Here is a 26,581-nt window from a genome sequence, read left to right as displayed (position 1 = left end):
CTTGTTATCTTCTGGTTTAGCGGTCTTTCTATTTGCACGAAAACGGTTTGCGATAGCGCAACGATTATTTGCCAGTTCACTCACCGTTGTCCTGTGCTGCGAGTGCACCAAGTTTTGTTCCGATCAGTTGAATGTCGTAAAAGTTAGCGAGCTCTAAAAATCTTTAAAACCGCTCGTGCGCAGATTGATTTCTTCTCCTGCCAGTTAGCGCCTCGCGGATTAGTCTATTCTCCTGTCACTCCCATGGGACCGTCCGCCCCTTCCTGCACCATCGCTTCTTTACTGGAGCTGAGGATGGCCAGCGGAGGTTTCCAACCGGACACAATTTTCGGAGGGACCCAAAGCAGCCCAGCCCCAAGCAGCCAGGCGTAGGAGACCCAGTCCTGCCCAGAGTCGGAGACCCACCCAGCCCAGCCCGGAGTCGGAGATGTCGCCAAACAGAAAGCGGAGACTCTGATCCCGGCAGAGGAGAATGACCAGCACCCACTAGTAGTCCCCATTGCGCCGCAAATTCCAGCCACTACCCCTTTTGTCCCCCTCGCTGGCTCCCCCCGCTCCCACAACTCCCCCCCAGCCCCCACAACTCTCCCACCCTCCCCCCCACAACACCACCCCCTACCCCACGACCCCCCCCCCACGACCCCCCCTACCCCACGACCCCCCCATGACCCCTCCCCCCCCATGACCCCCCACGGCCCCACTCCCCCACGGCACCCCTCCCCCACGACCCCCCTCCCCCACAAGCCTACAATGCCTTGCTGGTTCAAGTGCTCATACAAATGTTTCTTAAATATAGACACAAGTGCTGGCATAACTCAGTTGGTCAGGCAACATTTTTTGAGATACGGGATAGGTGACTTTTCAGATTGGGACCTTTCTTCAATCTGAAGAAAGATCTGAAAGGGGGGGAGGGGGAAACAAGCTGGAAGAGAGGTGGATGCAGGTGAGGGGGGCTATTGTCAGATGGTTGGACAAAGGACAGGGATAAAAGGCCAAAAGATGTGAGATAAGGATAGATGTGCATGAAATGTGAACAGATAAAGTAATATAGTGGGAAGAGGAAGGGGAAAGGGAGAATTGGGAGTGCATGCAGGTGGGGCATTGGGGAGGGAGGGAGAAGGGAGGGTGGAGCGTGTAGGTTAGTTACTTAAAAATGGGAGAATTTAATGTTCACTCATTCACACCCATTTCTCCCTTTCCATCTTTATTCTTTCTCTGGCTTCACATTTTGTGCCGCTTTTCTCCTTGTATCACACTTTTTCTCTTCATCTCTGGCCTTTGTCCAACCTAATATTGATTTCTCACATAATCAGCTGATTGTAGCTGATGGGCCTGACGCCAGTGGTTCAGAGATTTATGCAATCATGAGAGGCATAGATAAGATGGTTGGTCACCGTCCTTTTACCAAATCAGGGCAGTCGAAAACTAGAAGACCTAGGTTTAAGGTGAAAGGAAAAAAGTAATAAAGGACCTGAGGGCACATTTTTCACACAGCGGGTGGGGGGTGTATGGAACGAGCTGCAGAGGAAATGGTAGAGGTGGGCACAATTACACCATTTAAACACATTTAGGCAGGTACATGGATATGAAAGATTTCAAGGACATGGGCCAAATGTTGGAAAATGGGACCAGCTCAAGTAGACATATTAGTCAGCAGGGACATGTTGGGCCAAAGGGCCTGTTTCCATGCTGAATGACTCGAGATCTAAATCCTGAACATGCTCACGTTCTATAACATGGGAGTACTTCCATCAGAAGTTCAAGATATTGGTTCACTCCCTATTCAAGAGTAATTAGGGATGGGGAATGAATGCTGGCCTGTTAAGTGTTTTCACATCACACTGAAAAACATGAAGAAAACCTTAATTTTTAAATTCCTGTCCCTTTAAAAAATGTCCTCCAAACTTTTACCTCTCCCTCCTACTGTTATTTCCTCCACCCTTACTGTTTTCCAAAATATTGGAAATGATTTGATTCTTATATTCTCAACCATCCCAGTTTTCTGAAGAAGTGTCTCGACCCGAAACATCACCCATTCCTTCTCTCCAGAGATGCTACCTGACGGTCCCCCGCTGACACGGGCTTTACTCCCCCCACCCGCAGCTCCCGTTGTCCCAATCCACCGGACCTGCGGCTGCGTTGCTGGGAGCCTTTGAGCCGCTCCACGGTGCTAGGCCCCAACGACAGCCGAGACCCGACAGGGAAAAAGTCGGTCATTTACACATTTAAAAATTAAAAAACACCAAACACTGATTTTCCAGCATTTTGTGTCTGCCTTTGATTTAAACCAGCACCTGCAGTTGTTTTCTACACATCCCAGTTTACTTCCTATTCCACCACTGCCAGTCCAGGCTTTAACTTTGAGTGCCTTCTCTGAATCCCTGTTGTGGGTTTTGAGTGAAAGATCATTGAATAATTGAATATGGGTAAATCAATAGCGAGGGTGAATAGAATGCTGACATAGTGAAATGGAGAGAGGTGGCAGAAGGTTGGTGTAGAATATGAAATCTGTTTCTATTGCCTGACGACTGCCACTATGACAATAAAGGTCAAATTTCAGAGCATAATGTCTAATAATAGTACAAGTGGTTATTGAGGTGAAGATTATATCATCAATTTAACAGGCGTAGTCAAAATGGCAGGGAAGTGGGCAAATATCTCTAGGTGAAGAGCCTTTCAACACACATGCAATGGACTTATTGCCACCATTTGCATGCATGTTTCTGAGAATGAAAACATGAGGCAATTGCAAGATCAAAGTACATCTCTGGCAAGCATCTATTTATTACCCCGAATAGTGGTTGGTGAGCCAGGATTTGGGGATCTATATGGCTCAGCTGTTCCTTCCATCACCGACCTGTTCCACAATGTCATCTGTGAGCTTGAAGCCAGTAATCACCAGTTAGATGGAAGAAGGTGTTGAGTTGGGACTTGGGAGGACTCTGGGAAAGCTGGGCCATAAAGAAAGGCTTTCCTTATCTCCAGAGATGCTGTCTGACCCACTGAGTTACTCCAGCATTTTGTGTCTACGGCGTCAACCAGCAATTGCTGTTCCTTCCTACACATTACTACTGGTGCTCCGTTAGTTTCCAAGCAAATTAGTGCCCGTTAGTGCCCATTTGCAGTGAGTCCCACCTGTTGCACAAATGCTTTGTCATGCATTAGAAGCATGAGTTCATATTTTGTTGACAAGGAAGTTATTTGCCATTTTATTGCTGCTTCTTTGTTTCCAAATCTTCCCTGCACTGTACCTTAAAAGGATTGATCCGAGAGCACAGTAGCTGCAGGCACAAAGAGACCTTTGTGTTTTAAGCACTGGGTTAGCAAAACAGTAAACGTTTCAAGCATAGAAATGTAGCAGGAGAAGGCTACATGACATGTGTTGTGAATAGTTGTTGACGTGAGAGGAGGCACAAAATCAATTGCAAAACATTGGAAGTAATCGGGGTTGAATCTGAACCCATCAACCTTCTGAATTTTCTCTTTGTTCTGATTTCTGAAAAACCAGGCTGACTTCCTGCATCTGATTGTGTTGATAATGTAATGATACATGTTTATATCCCATAGAGTAATATTGAATCTTTTTTTTGCAGATGCTGCCTGATGCTCCTGGAATAATGGATTGCTGACGAGGTTATGACTCCAGATGTGGGAAGGAATTGCAGACAGTTACCTCTGGTAAGTCTGGAATAAAAACAGAAAATGCTTGAACCGCTCTGCAGTTTAAGCAATATCTGTGGAGAAAGCACAGAATTGATGGTTCCGGTGTAGAAAGGAACTGCAGATGCTGACATATACCAAAAATAGACATGGAGTGCTGGAGTAACTCAGTGGATCAAGCAGCTTCTCTGGAGAAAACGGATGGGTGACGTTTTGGATTATTACATATCATTTTTCTCCAGAGATGCTGCCTGGCCCGCTGAGTTACTCCAGCACTTTGTTTCTATCTTAATGTTTCGGCTGACTGGGAAAAGTTGCAAATCAAACTTGTTTGTAAGTGTGGAGAAGAGGTCGAGAGAAAAGAGGAGATGTTTATGATAGGGTTAAAACCAAATAAGAGCTAAGATAGATGTAAAATGCTGGAGTAACTCAGCAGATCAGACAGCATCTCTGGAGAAATTGGAAGTGATACTTAGGTTGGGACCTTTCTTCTCTGAAGGGTGGGTGACGTTTTGATGGATAGGTGACTTTTTGGGTTGGGCCCTTTCTTCAAAGTTGAAGATGCTGCCTGACCTGCTGAGTTACTCCAGCATCGTGTGTTCATTCTTGGTATTAACTAGCATCTGCAATTCCTTTTTATTAAATAAGAATAAGAACTTAGATCTGGAATCATGATTTTTCAGTTTGTGTGTTGCATGGATTTGTTATGGAGCCAATTTAGCAAATCCTTGCAGGCAGTAATGGAGAATTGCGAAGGAATGGCGGGAGTTTGAATGCTTATGGTTCATAATGAAATACATAAATATCTCCCAGCATAACCACATTATAATAATCCCCATCATAACCCGTAGTTGTTATGCCTCCACCGCAATCTCTATTACTATCTTCCCATTGTACCAAGATCGTATTTCCTTATCATAAACATATTAACACATCCCCCTCATCATAACTTTGAAAACCAATATTACACCATTCCCTTTCATAAGGAGCCTATGATAACAAAATGTTACATGTTGTCAGGTAAAATTATAGGGCTCTACAACTAGTGAAGTAATATCTTCCCATCATAACTTTAAACTTAAACCCCATTATAGTGATATTTCCCTTGTAACCTAAAGATTAATAATTCAATCATAATCATATTATTTCCCCATCATAATCCAATACCTCCCCATAAATAGTCAATGTACCTTATCTAAATAATATTGACCTGTCATAATATCATTATTTTATTATTACTTCCTTATAATAAATTGAACCAAAACCAGGATGTGATAATAAACTGGAATAAAGCAAATTTTGAGAGAGGAAGTTAACCGTGCAGAGAGATGGTAGAATATTAATATATCTGGGTTTTCAAAATACATTTGGTAAAGTTATTATTAACAGAGGCCAAAAAATCAGCATTTGGGATAGCTGTATAAACTTGTAAAAGATGGGTGTGGGAGTTCTATCTGGATTAGCAGGCCAGTTATGCTGTTGCAAATAAGAATTTAACAATTCCGGTGTTAGTACATATGATACCTCGGATCCACCATCACCGCCAACCTCTCCTTGGACACAGAGATTGATAAGAGGATTGGGAAGGCAGCTACTACACTCGCTCGCCTTAGAACTCGAGTGTGGACCAACGCAAAGCTGCCAGTGAAGACAAAGATAGCAGTCTACAACGCGTGTATCAACAGTACGCTGCTGTACGGCAGTGAGACATGGACTACATATGCCAGACAGGAGAGAAAGCTCAACACCTTTCACCTTGGAAGCATCCGCCGTATCCTGGGCATATCCTGGCAAGACAGAGTGTACAACGCCGAGATCCTGTCTCGTGCTGGCTTTCCCTGTATGTGCACTCTACTCAGGCAGCACAGACTACGGTGGCTGGGCCATGTCCACCGCATGGAGGATGGACATATTCCAAAAGACATCCTCTTTGGAGAGCTGACATCTGGGAGGAGAACCATTGGCTGCCCCCAGCTTCAAGAATGTCTGCAAGAGAGATATGAAGGCGCTAGTCTTCGATGAGGGGTCCTGGGAGAGCCTTGCAGCTGACTGCACGAGGTGGAGAGATACCCTGAACCAACATCAAAATGGGGGAAGAGAAACTGATGAACACAGCGGCAGACAAGCAGGCACGCAGAAAGGAGCACAGCAACTTCAACAAACCAGAGACCACACACAAATGTGACCTTTGTGACAGAGACTGTCACTCCCGCATTGGTCTCTTCAGCCACAAGCGACGCCGCTCTAGCCGAGGTTTGGAGCAAGCAGCCAACAACTAGGATGCATCACCCATGGTCAGTCATGACCGAGGGGAGCCTACAGACATATGACCGTTGTCTCTCTTGACTTAACTCTAGAGGAATGGTACTGGAACTATTATTGTTAACGATGCCACCTTTCAACCTCCACATAACATTCTTCATGAGCCAAATAAATGAGATTGTTATGATCTAGAAGCAGCAAAGGTGAATATCTATTTTAAGATAAGGCGTGGTTGTATTTGGCATACATTTTTGAAATTTTCAAAAGAACACAACTAAACATAACGGTCCAGTTGATCCTCAGCTGACGATATCCAAAATTGTCTCAATGTACCACAGTCCTTACTGAGAACAAATTGCCACTCTTGATGTGATCATGTAGAGGGCTGACAGCCCTGAATACTCACAGAAAACGTTTAGTCATGGTAACTGATGCAGTAGTTCATTTTATTTATTTTACCTGGTTTGGACTTTCTGGCTAAAGTCAGCATAAGTTGAGGTGTTGGTGAGCTGTTCTTTCTAGTAATTAATGGTGTTTGGGTGGGGGGGGGGGGGGGGGGGGCGCTGCAGGATCTAGACCCAACAACAATGATGAAAGATAATTTATTTCCAAAATTAAGCACAAAATGTTGGAGTAAGACTGAAGAAGGATTCTGACTCAAAATGTTTCCGAAGGTATCAAAGGTTACAGGGAGAAGGCGATTGGGTTGAGAGGGAAAGTTCAAGTTCAAGTGAGTTTATTGTCATGTGTCCCTGATAGGACAATGAAATTCTTGGTTTACTTCAGCACACAGAACGTAATAGGCATTTACTACAAAACAGATCAGTGTGTCCATATACCATTGTATAAATATATACACACATGGATAAATAGACTGATAAAGTGCAAATAACAGATAATGGGTTATTAATGATCAAAGTTTTGTCCGAGCCAGGTTTAAAAGGCTGTGGGGAAGTAGCTACTCCTGAACCTGGTTGTTGCAGTCTTCAGGCTCCTGTACCTTCTACCTGAAGGTAGCAGGGAGATGAGTGTGGGTCTTTGATGATACTGCCAGCCTTTTTAAGGCAGTGACTGCGATAAATCCCCTCGATGGAAGGAAGGTCAGAGCCGATGATGGACTGGGTAGTGTTTACTACTTTTTGTAGTCTTTTCTAAGATGGATCAGCCATGATTGAATGGCAGAGCAGTTTCGATGTCTTATGAACTTAATCCTTTTCTCCAGAGATGCTGCCTAACCCGCTGAGTTATTCCAGCGTTTTGTGCCATATTTTCAGTATAGCCTAGCATCTGCAGATCCTTCCTATCCATAATTTATTTCCAACTCAAGACTGCAAATTGGAGGGAAGTCTGTGCATGGTGTTGTTCCTGCCGCCCCTGTCCTCTCGATGGTGGAGATCGTGGGTTGGAAGGTGCTGTAGTTGCAGCAAATTTTGTAGATGGTGCGCACCGCTGTCGTGATGCATTGGTGGTGGGAGAGGTAAGTAATCAAAAATGCAAGAAAGCAGGAATAGGCCACTCAGCCTCTCCAATTCAATATGATCGTGCCTGATCTGCCCCAGGTCACACCTCCTCTTCAGTGCCGGTTTCCCGGAGACCTCATTTCCTGATCCTTGGATGCTGTTGGTTTGCAGTCACGTCTGATGTGCAATAACTAGTTTTTAAATTTCAAAAAGTACATTATTCATACGAAGTTCCAAAAGATATAAATGCTGAACATTCAAGTCAACATTTTCATGAGTACGATGGGTGCATTATGTAATAGTGACACATCATCAGTTATGTGTGGAAAGGAACTGCAGATGCTGGCATATATTGAAGATAGACCCAAAGTGCTGGAGTAACTCAGCGGGACAGGCAGCATCTCTGGAGAAAAAAGATGGGTGACGTTTCAGGTCAGTCTGAAGAAAGGTCCCGACCCTAAAAGTCACCAATCCTTTTTCTCCAGAGATGTCGCCTGACCCGCTGAGTTATCATCCATTTACAAAATTAAAGTCAGAAGGTTTTAAACAAATTTCTGTGCAATGGCTGGGGGGACCTGAACTGCTTCTGTCCCCAATACAACCACTGCAGGTTTTGTTTTCAAAACAATAACTTGATTTATTTACAATGCTCACCACAATGAAAGTGTGACTTCACGCTGTGCAGTCTGCTTGAAGTGTTGTGGCAGGGTCCAATTCTTTCAAAGATAGACCCAAAATGCTGGAGTAACTTAGCAGGACAGCATCTCTGGGGAAAAGAGATGGGTGATATTTTGGGTTGAGACCCTTCTTCAGACTGAGAGTCTGGGGGGAGGGAAGCTAGAAATATGGAAGGATAAATAGAGCATGTATGGTGTTAAAAGGACAGATCAAAGTAGACGATCAAGGAAATGTACAATGGTTCATTGTTGACTATGGGGAAGGTGACAATGCTGTTTGACACCACATCTGCCTTTGATACACTGACTTTTCACTATGGTTTGCCAAATTCGCTCACGTGGTGTGACTGTATCTGCGGTGGCATATACCACTGAAATACTACATTGGAAGAAATGCAAGAGGCTTCCTGTTTGTTCTGTTTTTGTTTCAGTCTTCGATGTTAATTGGTTGTTGACAACTGTAACTATTGCAAAATACACTATTATTAGTACATCACTGCCTTGCACTCTGACTATCCTATTGAGCAATTATTCTATGTGGCACTTCTGAGCCCATCTAAGTCTGTCAATGCTACTGCAGGGCTCTCGCTTAACTTTTTTTCCCTGTTGCCAGCCGGGCAACCTTGGCAGATTATTAGGTTGCCAAATAACAGTTTAGGTGGTCATTTAAGACGGCTTGCATGACGCATGTGATAATGTGCTCGGACGAAGTGCGTAATTACCAGTCGGAATTATACTCAATGAAGCATTCACATATTATTTCTGCTTCAAATAAAGTCGCAAACAAAACATATTCACCAATCAAGACATGATATATCCCACAATGACATGCAGCAACATTATAAGACCGTATTTCAACTATTTTTACACATTACAATGAATGCAATTTCTATTAGTTCTTTCCACTTACAAACAAAAATGTGGTTGGATTATTCAGTGTATGATCAACCTGTGTCAATAAATCCTGGACCATGGTAACATATATGCGTACATATAGTTGTGAATGGTGCTCATTAAATAACTACAGTACTGATACTCCATATTAAGAGCATTGATTTGCCGTTAAAATGAATTCTGTAATAACGTGTCAACGGCAGCAGTGACAATCGAACACTGGGGTTTTAATGTTTCACGTGTTCACAATTTAATTAATCCATCTTTATGGATTAAAACAAATAATGGGAATTAAAACACATTTGATTGCATTCCGTTATCAAGCATAGTCAATGTTCGCTCTGAAGACATTTCCAGGACAATAGGGTCAGGGAGGGGGGGTGGATAGATGGCGGAGGTGGTTTGAAGGCAGCCGGTGCAGAATGGATGGATTGAAGCAGGTGAATTAGCACGTGTTGGTTGGAGTAGGTAAAATTGTGAGGGGAGAGCACGGGGGATGTCAGTGGTGTTGAATGGTGGGGGTTCAGTACGGGATGGATGGGGGTAGACAAAAGTGCTGGAGAAACTCAGAGGGTGAGACAGCATCTATGGAGCGAACGAAATAGGCAATGTTTCGGGTCGAGACACTTCCGACTGTTCCCCCCCCCCCCCCCCCCCCCATTCTTCCTGAATGGGAGGATCAGTACAGGATGGATGGGGTGGGGGGGGGGGGGGGGAGGTCAGCACAGGATGAATGGGGGGGGGGGGGGTGTCAGTACAGTGTGGATTGGAGGGTCTGTGCAGGATGAATGGGGGATCACTACAGGATGAATGAGGGGAAGGTGCAGGGTAAATGGAGGGTGGGTCAGTACGGGATGAATGCGTGGATTAGTACAGGATGGATGGGGGATCATTACAGGATGGATGGAGGAGAAGTGCAGGATGGATGGGAAAGGGGTAAGTACAGGGTGAATTGGGGAACCAGTGCAGGATGGATGAGGGGGGGGAGGGGTGGCAGGAGAATCAATGCGAGGTGGATAGGATGATCAGCGCAGGATGAATAGATTGGGAGGGGGGGGACGGGATGTCAGTGAGGACTGAGTAGAGGCGGGAATGGGGATCAGTGCGGGATGTATTTAAGAGGGAGTTAGATGCGGCCCTTGTGGCTAAAGGTATCAGGGGGTATGGAGAGAAGGCGGGTACAGGATGCTGTTGGATGATCAGCCATGATCATATTGAATGGCGGTGCAGGCTCGAAGGGCCGAATAGCCTACTCCTGCACCTATTTTCTATGTTTCTACGGATGGAGAGGAGGGGTCCCAGGATAAGGGTGGGGGGGTGGAGGGGTCGTACAGAGAGAGAGAGAGAGGGGGGGGGGGGGGGGGGGGAGCTGGGGAGGAAGGAGGGTCAGCGCTCCTCAGACAACATCGCCCCGCTGCCTTGGCCGTTGTGAACTCCTCGCCACTGCCTCCCTCCTCCGCCAGCCAACAATAAGGTGCGGGGCCGAGCGGTGCAGCTCAATGATCCTATAGCTATAGTATCTTTGGTGCAGCTGCTTCAGAAAGGTTGGAGTGAATGACGGGTTCCGCACAGCGGCAGAAGCGGTCGCGACAGCGGCTTCATCACCTCATCCTCCCGCCTCCCGCCCGCCCTGATAGCAGCCGCTGCTTGCAAATGTGCCAACGGCACTTTCAATATAAACCCTCCCGCACGCCGAGGGAGGGAGGGGGAGGTCTCGGCGTGCGGGAGGGTTTGTATTGAAAGTGCCGTTAGCGCATTTGCAAGCAGCACCGCTATCAGGGGGGGCGGGAGGAGGAAGAGATGGAGCCGCTGTTCGGGGCCCGTCATTCGCTCCGACCCTTCCTCACCCCACACCTAGTATCTTTCCCACGCAATACAGCCGTCACCGCCGACACAAAACGTCGCGTTCCTTTTCTCCAGAGATGCTGTCTGACCCGTGGAGTTACTCCAGTTTTTTGTGTCTGTCTTCGGTACAAACCAGTATCTGGTTGCCAAGCCGGGAATAATGACTCGGTGTTTAGGTTGCCCGGCAGCGCTTTGAGTCAGTGGCACCCGGGCAACCGTTAATTTCAAGCCCTGTACTGTGAACCTGTTCATTTGGTATGATGTACACAGGAGTGCTCAGAGGAAGAATCTGACCATACTTGTTCTGTCCTTAGGACAGTGGTCGGCGCAATGGCACAGCGGTAGAGTTGCTGGCTCACAGCGCCAGAGACCCAGGTTTGATCCTGACTACGGGTGCTCTCTGGGTGCTCCAGTTTTCTCCCATAATCCAAAGACGTGCATGGTTGTAGGTTAATTAGCTTCTGTTAATCGTCCCTAGTGTATAGGCAAAAGACCTGTTTCCATGCTGTATTTCTAAAAAAAAAGCTGCACTCTGCATGAATGATTATACCCAAAGGTGTTGTGCACTGTGAATTCACGGTGTGCAATGTATATTGCCGTGGATGTGAATGTATATTGTCTTTGGCCAAAGGTGGGAGGATAAGATAAGAATGCAAATTAGCTGTTGCCACTATTGATGGTACCCATACATTAGTGCCCTCCAATCTGGATATTGGATGCACTAGAACTAGGAGGGATGAATATTCTGCACTCTTATCTTCCCCTTTGCTCTATCTATTGTACTTGAGTTTGACTTGATTTAATTAATTTAGTTTAGAGATACAGCATGGGAACAGGCCCACCAAGTCCGCTCCGACCAACAATCACCCATATATTAGTTCTGCACACGAGGGACAATTTATCGAGGCGAACTGAATCAATAGTGATTTGGCTTTACGGTTATGCCCAATTGTTACCGTGGTGGTAATGCGAATTGTGACTGGGAACTAACGGGAGGATAAGCCACCATTTACATCATTTACACTTCATGCTGCCTCAGAAAAGCAGCCAACATAATCAAAGGCTTGTCCCATCCTGGTCTTCCCCCCCCCCCCTCCCCCCTACTAGAGCATCTGGAGAAAATCCACGCGATCGTAGGAAGAACATATAAACTCTGTTCAAAAGCACCCATAGTCAGGATTCAATCCGGGTCTCTGGCACTGTAAGGTAGCAACTCTACCGCTGCGCCACAGCGATTGTATTTATGTATGTTACATCTGCTCTGTTTGGATAGAAGCAAAACAAAGCCCTTCTCTATACCTAGTACACGTGAGAATAATAAAACTAAATCTGAAGCATTCAATGCTGGGCTGTGAGCTGACTGCTTGTGTAGTTAGTGGAGACGACAGGTGAAAGAGTTCACTTGAAGTCAATTTGCACGGTGACTCACAATAAGCCACATTTACCATGGACTGAAGAAGGCAATTTGGGATTTTCCCCCTTCAGTCCAAGGTAAATGTGGCTTATTGTGAGTCACCTTGCAAGCTTGAAATAACAATCTAGATATTGGAGGATGAGGCCATTTTGGAAATTCACTTGCTCAGCCTGTTCTTTAAGAAGCCCTGGGCTACTAGAGGTGCATTTTCTCTGACAGAGGTGTACAAAATTATAAGGAGTGTGGATAAGCTTGGTCTTAGGAAGCTTTTTTCCACAGTTGAGATATTTGAAACCCGATGGCATAGATCCAAGATAAATGGTAAGAATTTAGAGATCTAAGGGGGAATTGTTTCACCCCGAGCTTGGTTGGCATCTAGAATCCACTGCCTAGGTGGGTGTGGTGAAGACAGGTACTCTCAACACTTAACTATCTAGACCAGCACTTAAATCGCCAAGGCATGCTGAAAAATGGTGTTGGTATAAATGTATCATCAATGAAAGGCATGAATGTCGTGGTTTGAAGGTTCTGTTTCTGTGCTATAATGAATCCATGACTTTATTCACTGGGGATAGAGAGTAAAGTTTCCTGTTGATTCATCCAGTGAACCCCATGTAGTTCTTTGAAGTAAGTTTATGGATGACCCATAGGCAAACTCCATGTCCCTTAATATCCTACGGTCTGTCTTTCTCAGATTTAAAGTCAACATTGATCTTGCATTACTTGATATCTTATGCTTTCAGGTCAGAAGATTGTAGGTTCAATGTGGACTCCAAATTTGCAAAAGTTTGGCTTAATTGGGTGTCAGAATAGTGTAACTAGTAGTCACTGCCTCAGTGCCAGAGACCAGAATTCATTCCTAGCCTCAGGCGTTTTGTGTGTGGAGTTTGCATGTTCTCCCTGTGATCATGTGGATTTACCGTGGGTTCCCCAATTCCACTTACAACCCAAAGATGTGCAAATTGATCCAGAAACCACATCAGTGTATTTACTTTCTTGGTATTTCCGAAGCATTGGCATATCCACGAGGCTTCTCTCAAATGTTTACAGATGTGCGATTGAAATTATTCTGATGGACTGCATCACAGCCTAGTATGGCAACTGCAGTGCACTTGGTCACCTGAATCTGCAGAGAATGGTTAACACAGCCCAATCCTTCACAGGCTTGTCACATTCCTCCACCCAGGCCCATCTTTACAGTGCTTTGCATCTGGAAGGTTGAAGGTATTGTAAGAGATGTCTGTCACCCTGGCCATTCCCTTTTCTTTCTACTACCTTATGGGGGAAAATACAGGAGCTTGAAAACTCACATGTTCAGTGTTCGGAACACCTTCTTCCCCACTACTATTCGAATACTGAATCTTCTTCACACCCCATTCCTGGAGGTGCTGCCATGAACTCTTACTTTTGCTTTTTTTTTAACATTATTATACTTTAATATTTAATACTTTAATATTCTTTTGCCCTACCTGATTTTTGCACCACAGGCTTGCACTCATCATTGTATATATTTTGTATTTGTTATTACCGTATTATACTGCTTACTTTATGCTTCATATGAACATGGAATTTCATTGAACCCTGGTGTATATGACAATAAACTAATCTAATCAGGCACTGTAAATTACCTTTGAGATGTAGATGAGTGGTAGAATCTGGGGCGGATTGTTGAGAATGTGTGAAGAGTAAAAAGAGATGAATGTAATGGAAGGTTGATGGTTGCCACAGACCTAGTGGGCTGAAGGGCCTGCTTCTGGGCTGTGACTCTGAAATCAAATACTGCAGAGAGCATCAAAGTGCCTTGGGGGTAGTAGAGCCATAGAAACTGACCCAAAGTAGCATGGAAATTGACCCTGAGGCACAGTAAGTTTGCACTGACCATCAGCATCCAAGTACATTTGGATTTATTCTCCCCCACCCACACATGAAGGGCAACTTACAGCAGCCAGTTAAACCTACCAAGCCGCACCTCTTTGATATGTGGGAGAATACCAGAGCTCCTGGGGGAAGCCCAGGCCCTCACAGGGAGAACATGCAAACTCCACACAGTCGGCACCCAAGGTTAGGATTGAACCTGCATCACTAGAACTGTGAGGTGGTGGCTCCATTGGCTGTGCCGCTCTGGTGCCTATTGCTAATAATTCTTGATCATAGCAGCATTAGGAGAAGTGCAAAGAATGTTTTTCCTTACTCTGGAAATACATTGTTGGCAAAGATATCTGGAAAGGGAGTAACTCAGTGGGTCAGGTAGCAACTGGAGAAAGAGGATGGGTGATGTTTCGGGTCGAGTCTCGACCCAAAATGTCACGCTGAGTTACTACCGCGTATTGTGTCTATATTTGGTATAAACCAGCATCTGCAGTTCCTTTCTCTACATATCTGGAAAGGGCATTGATTAATTGATGGAAAGATACAGCATGGAAGCATGATTATACACATGGCACCTGGCGGCTAAGCCTGTGGGGAGAATAAAAAAAGATTCACGTCATGGATTGTTGATAGTCGGCACAAATTAAATGTGTAGTTGCTGAGCTTTGGTAGGCCAGGGGTTAAATGGGTGGACTTAGGTTGGGGCCTGTGTAATTGGGCAGAGAGTCTTGACTGACTAGGCGATTGCCTGATTCATCCGGTAGTGCCTGTTCGCGCGTGCAAGTTCATGGAGTGCTGCTCGGGCAGCTGTTTCCTGGTGGGGGTGATTCCTCCCACAAACAATAAGGAGGAAGTTGAAGTGGGGGATTGTAAGGGTGGAAACCCCTAGGAGAGGAAACAAATTTAAACAAGGTAGGCATCTGCCCAGAAGAAGACTGTAAAAATAGCCTTCTGTGCAGCTTCCTGTGCCGACTGTCTCTGGTGTTAAGCGCGAAAGACTACGATGGTGCCCGGGATATTTGCTTTGTGGGCCAGTGTGAATGGATACATGGTGCTCTCCTGACCGGCTGCGACTGGCTTGGCCCGAGCTGAGCTGTTCCTCCCATCCTGCTGCTTTTCTCTATTCGTAGTGAGTGGGGGAGGGGACGGCAAGAGAGTGGAGTGGGTGCTGAGCGGAGGCAGATTGAATTAACCCTTGGAGGACTGATGGAATGGAACAGTCTCTGAAGACAAAGAGCAGAGAGGCCTACAGCAGACTCCTGGTTCCAGTATGTTGCACTCCGGTACTTTTTACAGGGCTTTGGGCCCCAGCACATGGCTGTTTTAACCACAGACAAGCAACTTTTCTCACTGAAACTTTCAAGGCTCTGGTTACAGCTGGAGAAGAGTTCACCTGGCAGCGGGCCCAGTGACATAGTGAATAGGTGTTGGAGTGGGGTGAGAGCTGAACACTCACTGACTTGAGCTGGGAGCTGCAAATAGAAATGTCTTTGTTAACCAGGCCCTTGAATATCTCAATAACTTGCCAGTACTCCTGCCCTTGTGTGTGGAAATACTGAGGGTAGTATTATTCATATCTACTTGACACTGCAAGATTATCTGAATCTATACACGAGGTAGGTCTGGATTGATATGGGGAACCATGGTGTTGTTACTACAACCATAGCAACTCCACTGTCAGCATGCTGCATCTTTCGATTGTTGGTTCTCTATATGTGTTTGAGGGAAGATGGTGGAGTGGGTGCTTTTTTAATTTACACGAATGGGTTGTTTTAACTCGAGTTCTGTGTTCAGGGATTATGCTCAGCCTGTGTCAGTTTGTGTCGGTTTGCCTGGCACGTTGAATTCTCTGCAATATTCCAGCATCTGCAGTTCCTGTGTCTCTGGTGTCAATTTGTGTGCCAGTGATGCTTGGTCTTGTGTTTGAAACTTGGGAGTGTGTGTTTCTCTTCTTTGTGTGTCAGACCTGTATTCGGCCCTGAGTTTGCGTGTATGTGTGTATTTCAATCTGCATTTATACTTTACATTTTGCTCAGTTCCTGTTGCTGTGTAGAAACTGTGCTCTTTGCTGCCATCTTAGCATGTGAAGGCTGTGCCAGACCTAATGTTAACACCAAGAGGTTGTATGTGATGTTTGATGGTTAGTGACAATATAGACTACATTTAATCCTGTACAATGGTGTGTGGATGCTTTGTTCAGTCCCGTACCAATGTAAAAGCTGTGCTGTTGTGTAAAAGGAGCAAGTGTTTCCATGCTATTGACAGTTGCTGTTCTGTCCCCTGTGCAGGTCCACTGGATGTTGTGTATTAGTATCCTCAGTTCTAGGTATGTTGAATGTGTGCAGGTCCATTATTAAAGTGTAGAGGCAGCAAAGGGTCATGTGTGAGATGTGAAAGGTTCTGCTAGTATGTGGAGGCTGTACGTGGTTAGTGTAGGCAGAACTCGGCCTGCCGATATGTGGAGGCCAGGTTTTGTCTGTGGTCAGGGTTCCCTTGGACTGGTATGCATTGGCTGCATTTGTTTCTGTTGGTGTAGTGAGTGGGTGCTGTGTTGGCATGTAGTTGCTTGGTGCTGTGTTAGGGTATACAGATTATGCTACCTACAAGTGATAGCAGGGCACAACGTACTTTGTCTAAAAGCAGTGACCCACCCTTGGTTCGTCAAGGCATTGCTTGACACCCCCTTTGGAGGGTTTGTAGACTGTTTGGTGCTTAATATGTGCTCAGATTATTGTTAGTGAATGAAAATTGTGCTTGGTTGCATGTTACTGTCGAGCCTGTCGTGTATCAGTGAATGGTGGCTGTGATCAAATCTGTGTCAGCTGGTAGAGATTGAGTGTGGTGCTGCCTTAAGAGTGTGACAATTGAGCATGAACCCATGAATTGAGTATGTGGAGATTGTGCCCTGGTCAGTCAGTGCAGCACTGCTCAATCCCATGTTATGTGCAGGCTCTGCCTTGCCCATTGTTATTTTGTGGGGTGTATACTCATGTCAATGTCATTGTGTACAGGTGGTGCCTGGCTTCTAGGTAATGTGCATAGACAGTGTCTGGCCAATTGTTTGCTTTTGAAGACTGTTTGGTCCTGTGTTGGTGTGTGAAGATTGAACACTGTTCAGTGTTATTGGGTGGTGAATTTTCTCAATCTTCTAGTGCAGTGTGAAGGGAGTGCCCAGCCATGCGTCAGTGTGTGACAGTGCAGTCCCGTCTGACACAATGTGTGGCAGCGCTATCTGTGTCTGGCAGCGTCGCCCAAACCTGCGTCTGTACTGAGACACTCAGTCCGGTCCTGCGTCTCTTGGCCCGAGTCTTGTGGGAAAAGTGCGAGTCTTTGGCTCAAGAGTCTTCGGCAAGGAGGCTGAGGGAGGAGACTATGCCAAAAGTTGGAGAGGGTGAGACACAGCGAAGAAATTACAGGTCAGCTGATTCAGTGTGATGCTTGCAGGATGTGGGAGGTCAGGGCCGCTGGCTGCTGCAACTGTGAAAAGTGTGTCCAGGTTCAGCTCCTGAAGGACCGTGTTGGGGCACTGGAGACGGAACTGGATGATCTCAGGATCATCCGGGAAAACAAGAGTTTCCTGGACAGAACCGACGGGGATCGTTGCACCGAAGATACGGGAAGAGAGAAGGTGGGTAACGATGAGGAAGGGAAGGAAGCTTGGAGTACAGGAGATCCCGGGGGAAGTACCTCTTGAAAACAGGTTCACCCTCTTGGAAGCTGTCGGGAAAGATTACACTGCCATTCTGAGCGGCGGACAGGTCTGCGAGTCAAAACGTGGCTCTGAAGCAAAGCCGAATAGACAGATGTCAGGCGGATCCGTGGTAGTCGGGGACTCCATCGTGAGGTGTACGATAAGGGTGTCTGCGGCAACAGGCGGGATTCAAGGATGGTTTGTTGCCTCCCTGGTGCCAGATCCAGGACGTCACGGACCGATTGCAGGGCATCCTTAAGGGTGAAGGTGTGCAGCCGGAAGTGGTAGTGCATGTCGGCACAAATGAAGTCGGGAAAAGGAGGAAAGAGATTCTAGAGCATGACTTTAGAGCTGGAGCATGACTTTAGAGAGCTCAGAAGAAGGCTGAAAGCAGGACCTCCAGGGCGGTTATCTCCAGTTTGCTTCCATTTCCTCGTGCTAGTGAGGGCAGGAACAGGGAGATATGGGATCTGAATGTGTGGCTGAGGAGCTGGGGCAGGGATTTAGATTCTTAGACCACTGGGATCTGTTTTTGGGGTAAGGGTAAATTGGAAATATAAGGATTGAGTTAAAGGGAATGAGAGTATAGGAAAAGTTAACACACCAGAATTAACGGGACAGAAAGCTCACGAAGGGATAGGAGAGTATGGCCGTGAAATAGGAATCGATGTGAAAGGTGAGGTGAGTAATGGATTAAAAGTATTATATGAATGCGCGAAGTATAAGAAGTAAAGTGGATGAGCTTGCGGCTCAGTTAGAGATTGGTAGATATGACATTGTGGGGATTACAGAGACATGGCTGCAGGAGGATCGGGACTGGGAACTGAATATTCAGGGTTATACGTCCTATAGAAAGCACAGGCAGGTGGGCTGAGGAGGTGCGGTAGCTCTGTTGATGAGGGATGAAATTCAGTCCCTTGCGAGGGGTGACATAGGGACTGACGATGTAGAGTCGCTGTGGATAAAATTGAGGAATTGTATAGGCAGTAGCCTGAATATAGGGTGCAAGTTGCAGCAGGAGTTAAAATTGTCATGTAACATAGGTAATGCCGCTGTGGTTATGGGAAATTTCAATATGCAGGTAGACTAGGACAATCAGGTGGTTCTGGACCCCAAGAAAGGGAGTTTGTAGAATGCCTCAGAGATGGATTCTTCGAGTAGCTTGTACTGGAGCCGACCAGAGAAAAGGCAATTCTGGATTTAGTGTTGTCTAATGAACCAGATTTAATAAGGGAAGTTAAGGTAAAGGATCCGCTAGGAGGTAGTGACCATAATATGATATGTTTTCATCTGCAATTTGTGAGGGAAAAGGTTAAATCAGAAGTGTCTGTTGCAGTTGAACAAAGGGGACTATGAAGGCATGAGAGCTGGCCAAGGTCGACTGGAAAAGAATCCTAGCGGGAATGACAGTGGAACAGTAATGGCAGGAATTTCTGGGTAAAATCCAGAAGATGCAGGATCATTTCATTCCAAAGAGGAAGAAAGATTCTAAGGGGAGTAAGAGGCAACCGTGGCTGACAAGGGAAGTTTGGGATGGAATAAATCTAAAAGAAAAGGTGTATAACATCGCAAAGAGTAGTGGGAAGCCAGAGAATTAGGAAACTTTCAAAGGACACCAGAAGATAACAAGAAGGGCAATACGGGGTGAAAATATGAAGTACGAGGGTAAACTGGCCAAGAATATAAAGAAGGATAGTAAAAGCTTCTTTAAGTATGTTAAGAGTAAAAGATTAGTAAAGATAAATGTGGGTCTCTTGAAGGCAGAAACTGGTGAAATTATTAATGGGAACAAGGAAATGGCAGAAGAGTTGAACAGGTACTTTGTTTGTGTCTTCCTTAGTGAAGACAGAACCAATCTCCCAGATGTACTAGTGGACAGAGGATCTAGGGAGACAGAGGAACTGAAAGAAATTTGCATTAGGTGAGAAATAGTATTGGGTAGACTGATGGGACTGAAGGCTGATGAATCCCCAGGGCCTGGGTCTGCATCCCAGGGTACTCAAGAAGGTGGCTCTAGAAATCGTGGATGCGTTGGTGGTCATTTTCCAATGTTATATAGATTCAGGATCTGTTCCTGTGGATTGGATGATATCCCCTATTGTTATCCCACTTTTCTAGAAAGGAGGGAGAGAGAGAAAGCGGGGAATTATAGACCAGTTCACCTGACATCGGTGGTGGAGAAGATGCTGGAGTCAATTATTAAAGAAGTAATAACGGCTCATTTGGATAACCGTAAAAGGATTGGTCGAAGTCGGCATGGATTTATGAAGGGGAAATCCTGCTTGTCTAATCTTCTGGAATTTTTTTAGGATGTCACAAGTAAAATGGATGAAATACAGCCAGTGGAAGTAGTGTATCTGGACTTTCAGAAAGGCTTTGATAAGATCCCACAGATTAGTGGGCAAAATTAGAGCACATGGTATTGGGGGTAGGGTATTGACAGTGATAGAGAATTGGTTGGCAGACAGGAACAAAGACACAAAGCTGTGTGAACTGTGAAGAGGATGCTATGAGGATGCAGGGTGACTTGGACAGGTTGGGTGAGTGGGCAGATGCATGGCAGATGCCGTTTAATGTGGATAAATATGAGGTTATCCTCTTTGGTGGCAAAAACAGGAAGGCAGATTATTATCTAAATGGAGTCAAGTTGGGAAAAGAGGAAGTACAACGGGATCTAGGGGTCCTTGTTCAACAGTCCCTGAAAGCATGCAGGTACAGCAGGCAGTGAAGAAAGCAAATGGCATGTTGGCCTTCATAACAAGAGGAGTTGAGTATAGAAGCAATGAGGTCCTTCTGCAGTTGTAGAGGGCCCTAGTGAGACCACGCCTGGAGTATTGTGTGCAGTTTTGGTCTCCCAATTTGAAGAAGAACATTCTTGCTATTGAGGGAGTGCAGCGTAGGTTCACCGGGTTAATTCCCCGGATGGCGGGACTGTCAAATGTTGATAGAATGGAGTGGCTGGGCTTGTATACTCTGGAATTTAGAAAGATGAGATAAGATCTTATTGAAACATATAAGATTGTTAAAGGTTTGGACACGCTAGAGGCAGGAAACGTGTTCCCGATTGTGGGAGAGTCTAGAACCAGGGGCCACAGTTGAAGAATAAGGGGTAAGCCATTTAGAACGGAGATGAGGAAAAACGTATTCACACAGAGAGCTGTGAGTGTGGAATTCTCTGCCTCAGAGGGCAGTGGAGGCTGGTTCTCTGGATGCTTTCAAGAGAGAGCTAGACAGTGCTCTTAAAGATAGTGGAGTAAAGGGATATGGGGAGAAGGCAGGAACTGGGTACTGATTGGGGATGATCAGCTGGCTCGAGGGACCGAATGGCCTACTCCTGCACCTATTGTCTATTGCCTTTCCCATCATTGCCGGGGACTTCAACGAGGTCAATTTGAAGAACTAACTTCCTAATTACCACTGTCTGCAGCATCAGAGGATCAAACTCTCTTGGCCATTGTTACTCCCCCATCAAAGCCCATCCCTCACCCTTTCAAAAATGAGACCACTTGGCTGTGCTCCTTCGTCCTGCGAATAGGCCCTGACTGCAGGACATAGATCCAACGGAGAGGATTGCACGGAGCTGGTCAGGAGAGACCCGGCCTAGCCCACCATTCAACCGTTGGAGTTCCATATCAGCCTGTGTTAAAGCACCTCCATGTGTCTCTAGCTATTTCACAATAACATTCATGCTCCTCTTTTAAAACCTTTTGCTTGCAAAACCACCACATTTGCAAGCAATGTATTCCAGGTCATAACCACACATTGCATTGAAAAGGTTTTTCCCCATTCCTCCTTTGCATCTGTACCCCAAAGGTTTAAATCTGTATCCCCAGCCCTCAAAACACATTAATTGAAACAGCTTTCCTCTATTTACCCTAAACCACTGAAGATCTTGCATGCATCAATCACACTTGTATGTGAGCCCATGCTTGTTCTTGCAATATTACATCGGGGAATATTGATTCCATGTTAATGTCCGAAGAGGCTGCTCAATTATGTGCTGTTAGTCATAGAATAATACAGTACAGAAACAGGCTCTTCAGTACACCATGTACATTGTACTTACCTATACCAGTCCCATTTATCCATATTTGGTCCGTAGCTTTCTGTATCTTGGTGACTCAGTTGTTTGGCTTGGTACTTCTTAAATGATGTGCGAGTACCTCTCCACCTCCTCAGGCACTGCATTCCCCATTAAAGAATGGCCCCTCGGGACCATTAACAGTGGTAGAGTAGAACGGTGGCACAGTGGTGGAGTAGCTGCCTTTCGGCGTGGAAGACCCCCGTTAGATCCTGATTGCGTGTGCTGTCTGTATGGAGTTTGTTCATTTTCCACGTGACCGTGTGGGTTTTCCACAGTTTCTCCAGCTTCCTCCTATACTCCAAAGATGTACAGGTTTGTAGGTTAATAGGCTTTGGTAAAGATTGTAAATTGATCCTCGTGTGTAGGATAGTGCTAGTGTATCTGGGGATCATTGGTCGGCGTGGACTCGGTGGGCAGAGGTCCTTTTTCCGTACTGTATCTCTAAGCTAATCTAAACTCGGATCCCTTTAAAATATCTTAACTCACCTTAAACCCATGTCCCTCGTGTTTTAGTCATCCCCAGTGTGGGGAAAATATTCTTGCTACCTAACTTGTCTATCCCCTCATAATTTTATATGTCTATCATCCTCCTAGCCACCTACTGTCTGAAACAAACTTGGCTTCTCCACATAACTGAAATGTTCCATCCTGGGCGAACCTCACCACCCTGGTGAATCTTTCCTGCATTCTTTCCCTGCAATCACATTCTACTTTAGTGTGGTGACCAGAAATACATGCCATGCTCCAGGTGTAGGCAAACAATGTTTTCTAAAGTTGTTACAAGACGTCCCAGCTCTTATGTTAGTGTGCACTCTGTCCTATATCCTGTTACGGATGGTTGCTTTGATATGGCAAAATGGAATACTGTTTGGTCCATAGTATAGAGTGTGTGTTGAAATTCAAATTAGTAGTTGCAGGCTCAACTCCATCCTCCATTAGTGCCTCCATAATGCTCAATATCATGTGATCTGTATTTATGCCTATAATATTCTGTTGTGCTGCAGCAAGCAAGAATTTCATTGTCCTATCTGGGACACATGACAATAAACTCTCTTGACTTGACTCACTTGACTTGACTTGACATGCTTAGTCTCGGTATGTCACTACCGCACTTTATTCCACATTTGCATGTGCTTCATGGTTCTGCAGAGGTGTCTGAAGGCGGTGTGTAGCTCCACATCGGAGCTAGGGGTTGAGTGCCTCCTCAATGTGATAACATTGCAAAAGATATGTTAACGTCTGCCCCCACGTGATCCCTCCACTGGTCACGTCTTGCTCTCTGCACCCCTTTCCACCTTCTGCAGAGACCGCTCCCTCCGCAACTCCTTGGTTCACTCATTCCTTCCCACCCAAACTACCCCTCCCCGGTACTTTCCCCTGCAACCACAGAAGATTTAACACCTGTCCCTATATCTCCTTCATCCAGGGATCCTAGCAGTCCTTCCAGGTGAGACATAGGTTTGCATGTACCTCCTCCAACCACATCTACTGCATCCAATGTTCCCATTCTGGCCTCTCGTACATTGGCAAGACCAAGCATAGACTCGGTGACCATTTTGCCGAACACTTGTGCTCGGTCTGCCAAGGGCTACTGGAGCTCACGGTTGCCAACCATTTTGACACCTCTTCCTAGTCCATACCTTTCTGGCCTGGGCCTCCTCCATTGCCAGACTGAGGCCACACACAGACTGGGGGAACACGACCTCATATTACTTACAACCCAGCAGTTTCAAGCATTGACCATTCCAGTGTTAGGTAACTTCAAAATCTCTTCCCCTTAACTCCACATCCTCCTTTATTCTCCCCCCCCCCTCCTGTACCCCACCTGGAGACTCTGCTATTTCTTACCTCCACCACTCCTTTACTTTCCTTCCTCTTGCTTCACAATTTGTAACTCATCAATTATTTTGTCTGTTCATCTCTGTCCTTTGCCCAAGCATCTGCCTATCAAAATCCCTCACCTCTGTCCTGCCCCTCCTCTCTTCCAGCTTTCTTTCCACCCCCATTCCCCCCCCCCCCCCCCACTCCCCACATCCAGACTGAAATGAATTCCCAACTTAAAACGTCATCTATGTGTGTTCTCCAGAGATGCTGCCTAACCTGCTGAGTACTTTTGTAACCAGTATCGGCAGTTCCCTGTTTCTGCATGTTAGCATTGCTGTTCACCTAAACAGGAAATAGTATAGTTGGTATGCAAAAATGTGAGACCAGTTGTGCGCACAGGCACGCGCTCTCGCCCACACACCCAACACAACTTGGAACTAAACACAGTCAATGCAGATTAATACAGAAGCAAGAACATCAACCACATATTAACATAGGATCTAGAACACAGGTAGGAAACACATCATTGCGCTGGGGAAGAAGCAGAGGAGAAGTTGTCTTGGAAGGAGATTTGCAGTGAAGGGGACACTGGATCGGCATGCTTTGTTTTCTTTGGAGCGGAGGTGACTGAGTGGTGATCTTAAATGGGTGTTGAGATAGTAGGAAAGGTGGGCGTCCACCAAAAGCAAATAAGAATAATTCCATCGCACTACAATTTGCCATGTAGATGTTCGATATGGTTTAAAATATCAAGAGTTGATTCACTCATCACAGTACATCCAGTCTGACCTACTATAACCTCAGTATGTATGTGGATGTTCTAGTTCTGCTTCTGAACAATGTTAACTGCCAAGATGTGACAATAGGAATTTACTGCAGAGAAGTATGATGTGATGTTTTTGACAGAAGCAACGGAGAAGAGTATTGTAGACTGACTGGGACAGTTCTAAAGTGTATTTAGACACAGAAACACCTGATGATTGATTTCATTATTTTGGGGAAATATTTTTCGGGGAGTTTTGTCTTCTTTGGCACAACCAGCATTTATTGCCCGTTCCTAACTGCGCTTGAACAGGTGATGGTGATCTGCCTTCCTGAACACTGCAGGCTTTCTGGTGAAGATGCTCGCACAATGCTATGGACAGTGAGTGTCAAAATATAGAACCAGCAAACGTGCTTGCAGTATATTTCCTTAAGTAAAATAAAGAATGCTGAAGTAACTCAGTGGGTTAGGCAACATCTCTGGAGAGGGTGAAGAAGGACCCCCAAACTGAAATGTCACCTATCCATGTTCTCCAAAGATGCTGCTTGACCCGCTGAATTACTCCACTACTTTGTGTTTTACTCAAGATTAACGCATCTGGAGTTCCTTGAGTCTCCATTATATTTCCTTGTCAGGATTATATGGAATTTGGAGATCCTGAAGGATGTGATGTTCCCATGCACCTATTGCCCGTAATCAAAAGTTGGGGAAGTGGCATTGGAGTTGTCTATGCAAATAACTCCAATGCCACTTGGGAGTTTAGTTGAAGATTCACACTGCAACCACTGTGCACTAGTGTTGAAGAGAATGATTTTTTTAGGATGGTTGATAAGATGCCAATCACATGGGCTATTTATCCCGAATGATGCTGAGCTTCCTAAATATATTTGTGCTAAACTCGTCCAAGCCACAGAAGATCATTTCATCACACCACCAATGTATTAGAGTGTCAGGAGGAGAATCACTTGCCACAGAAAATGCGGTCCGACCTGCTGCTGTGACCTCTGCATTTATTTGGATGATCAGTTATGCTTCTGGACAATGATGACAACCAAGGTATGGATGGTGGGACTTTAGGCAATGATAATACCATTGATTATCAAGGATAGATGGTTAGGCTCTCATGTTGGAGGTGACCACTGGTACTTCCGTGGCATTTGCCACTTATCAACGCATGCCTGAACATTGGCTGAATGTTACCGTGCGAGAGCATGGGCTACTTGATAGTGTTTCAACAACAGAAATGGTGCAGATATAAAACAGTATAGGGCCACAGAAAGGTAGATTGGAAGATTAGGAATTCATCCTTGGCACTTGAGAGGTCTATTCAGGAGTGTGATAACAGAGGGAAAGAGGCTGTTATTGAATGTATGTTTTTTCAAGCTTTTGTATCCTCCCGCCCCCCCCAACGGGAGTGTCAAGAAAAGAGATTGACAGAGTGTGGTACATAAAAATGCTGGAGAAACTCAGCAGGTGCAGCAGCATCTATGGAGCGAAGGAAATAGGCAACGTTTCGGGCCGAAACCCTTCTTGACCAGAGTGTGAGTAGTCACTGATTATGAGGCAACATGAAATATAGATAGTCAATGGTGGTAGATAGCCCAGGTTTGCATGCTGGGCTAGGCTGCGTACACAACTCTCTGTAATATCTTGCGATCTCGGGCAATGCATTTGCCATGCCAAGCTGTGATGCATTCTCAGATAGTTTGCTTTCTGTGGTGCACCTGTTAAAATACTTCAGCCATTGGAGATCTGCTGCATTTCTTTTGCCTTCTGAGGAAGCAGAGGCATTAGTATGGGCTACAGCATCAATGTGGTTTATGTGAGCTGTGACTCGACCATCGCAGTTTATTCTTGTTGGCCAATGATTTGGTTTACCAAGACTCTTTGATGCCATGTGGTCAAATGCTGCCATGATATCGGGGACAACTCATTTTACCTCTGAAATTCAGCTCTTGAATTGATTTTTGGACCAAGGCTACGTGAAAGGGAAATGGGAGTTTGAATATGATATAGAAAAATCTAAAGCTTCCTGCTTTGGAAGAAAATGGTGGAAAAACGGAGTAATTGGTGAGAAATTGGAGAGGTATTGGTATTCCGAGAAACTGAGATGTGCATGTAATTGAATCACTGAAAGT

The 26,581-nt window shown here is 45.5% G+C and overlaps 1 protein-coding gene across 1 annotated transcript in view; it reads left to right on the top strand.

The window, feature by feature from the left end:
• The first annotated feature begins 2,349 nt into the window (after nucleotides 1–2,349).
• rc3h1a (ring finger and CCCH-type domains 1a) overlaps nucleotides 2,350–26,581 on the top strand; it is a 94,023-nt gene continuing 69,791 nt past the window's right edge. Inside the window, 1 exon segment of the mRNA XM_055642035.1 lies at nucleotides 2,350–3,678. The gene's annotated coding sequence lies outside the window, so the exon portion shown is untranslated.

This window comes from Leucoraja erinacea, chromosome 10, assembly GCF_028641065.1.
Source record: "Leucoraja erinacea ecotype New England chromosome 10, Leri_hhj_1, whole genome shotgun sequence".
In the NCBI taxonomy this organism is placed as follows: Eukaryota; Metazoa; Chordata; class Chondrichthyes; order Rajiformes; family Rajidae; genus Leucoraja; species Leucoraja erinaceus.
Note: the sequence above shows the minus strand (reverse complement) of the source record. Positions and strands in the feature narration are given on the sequence as shown.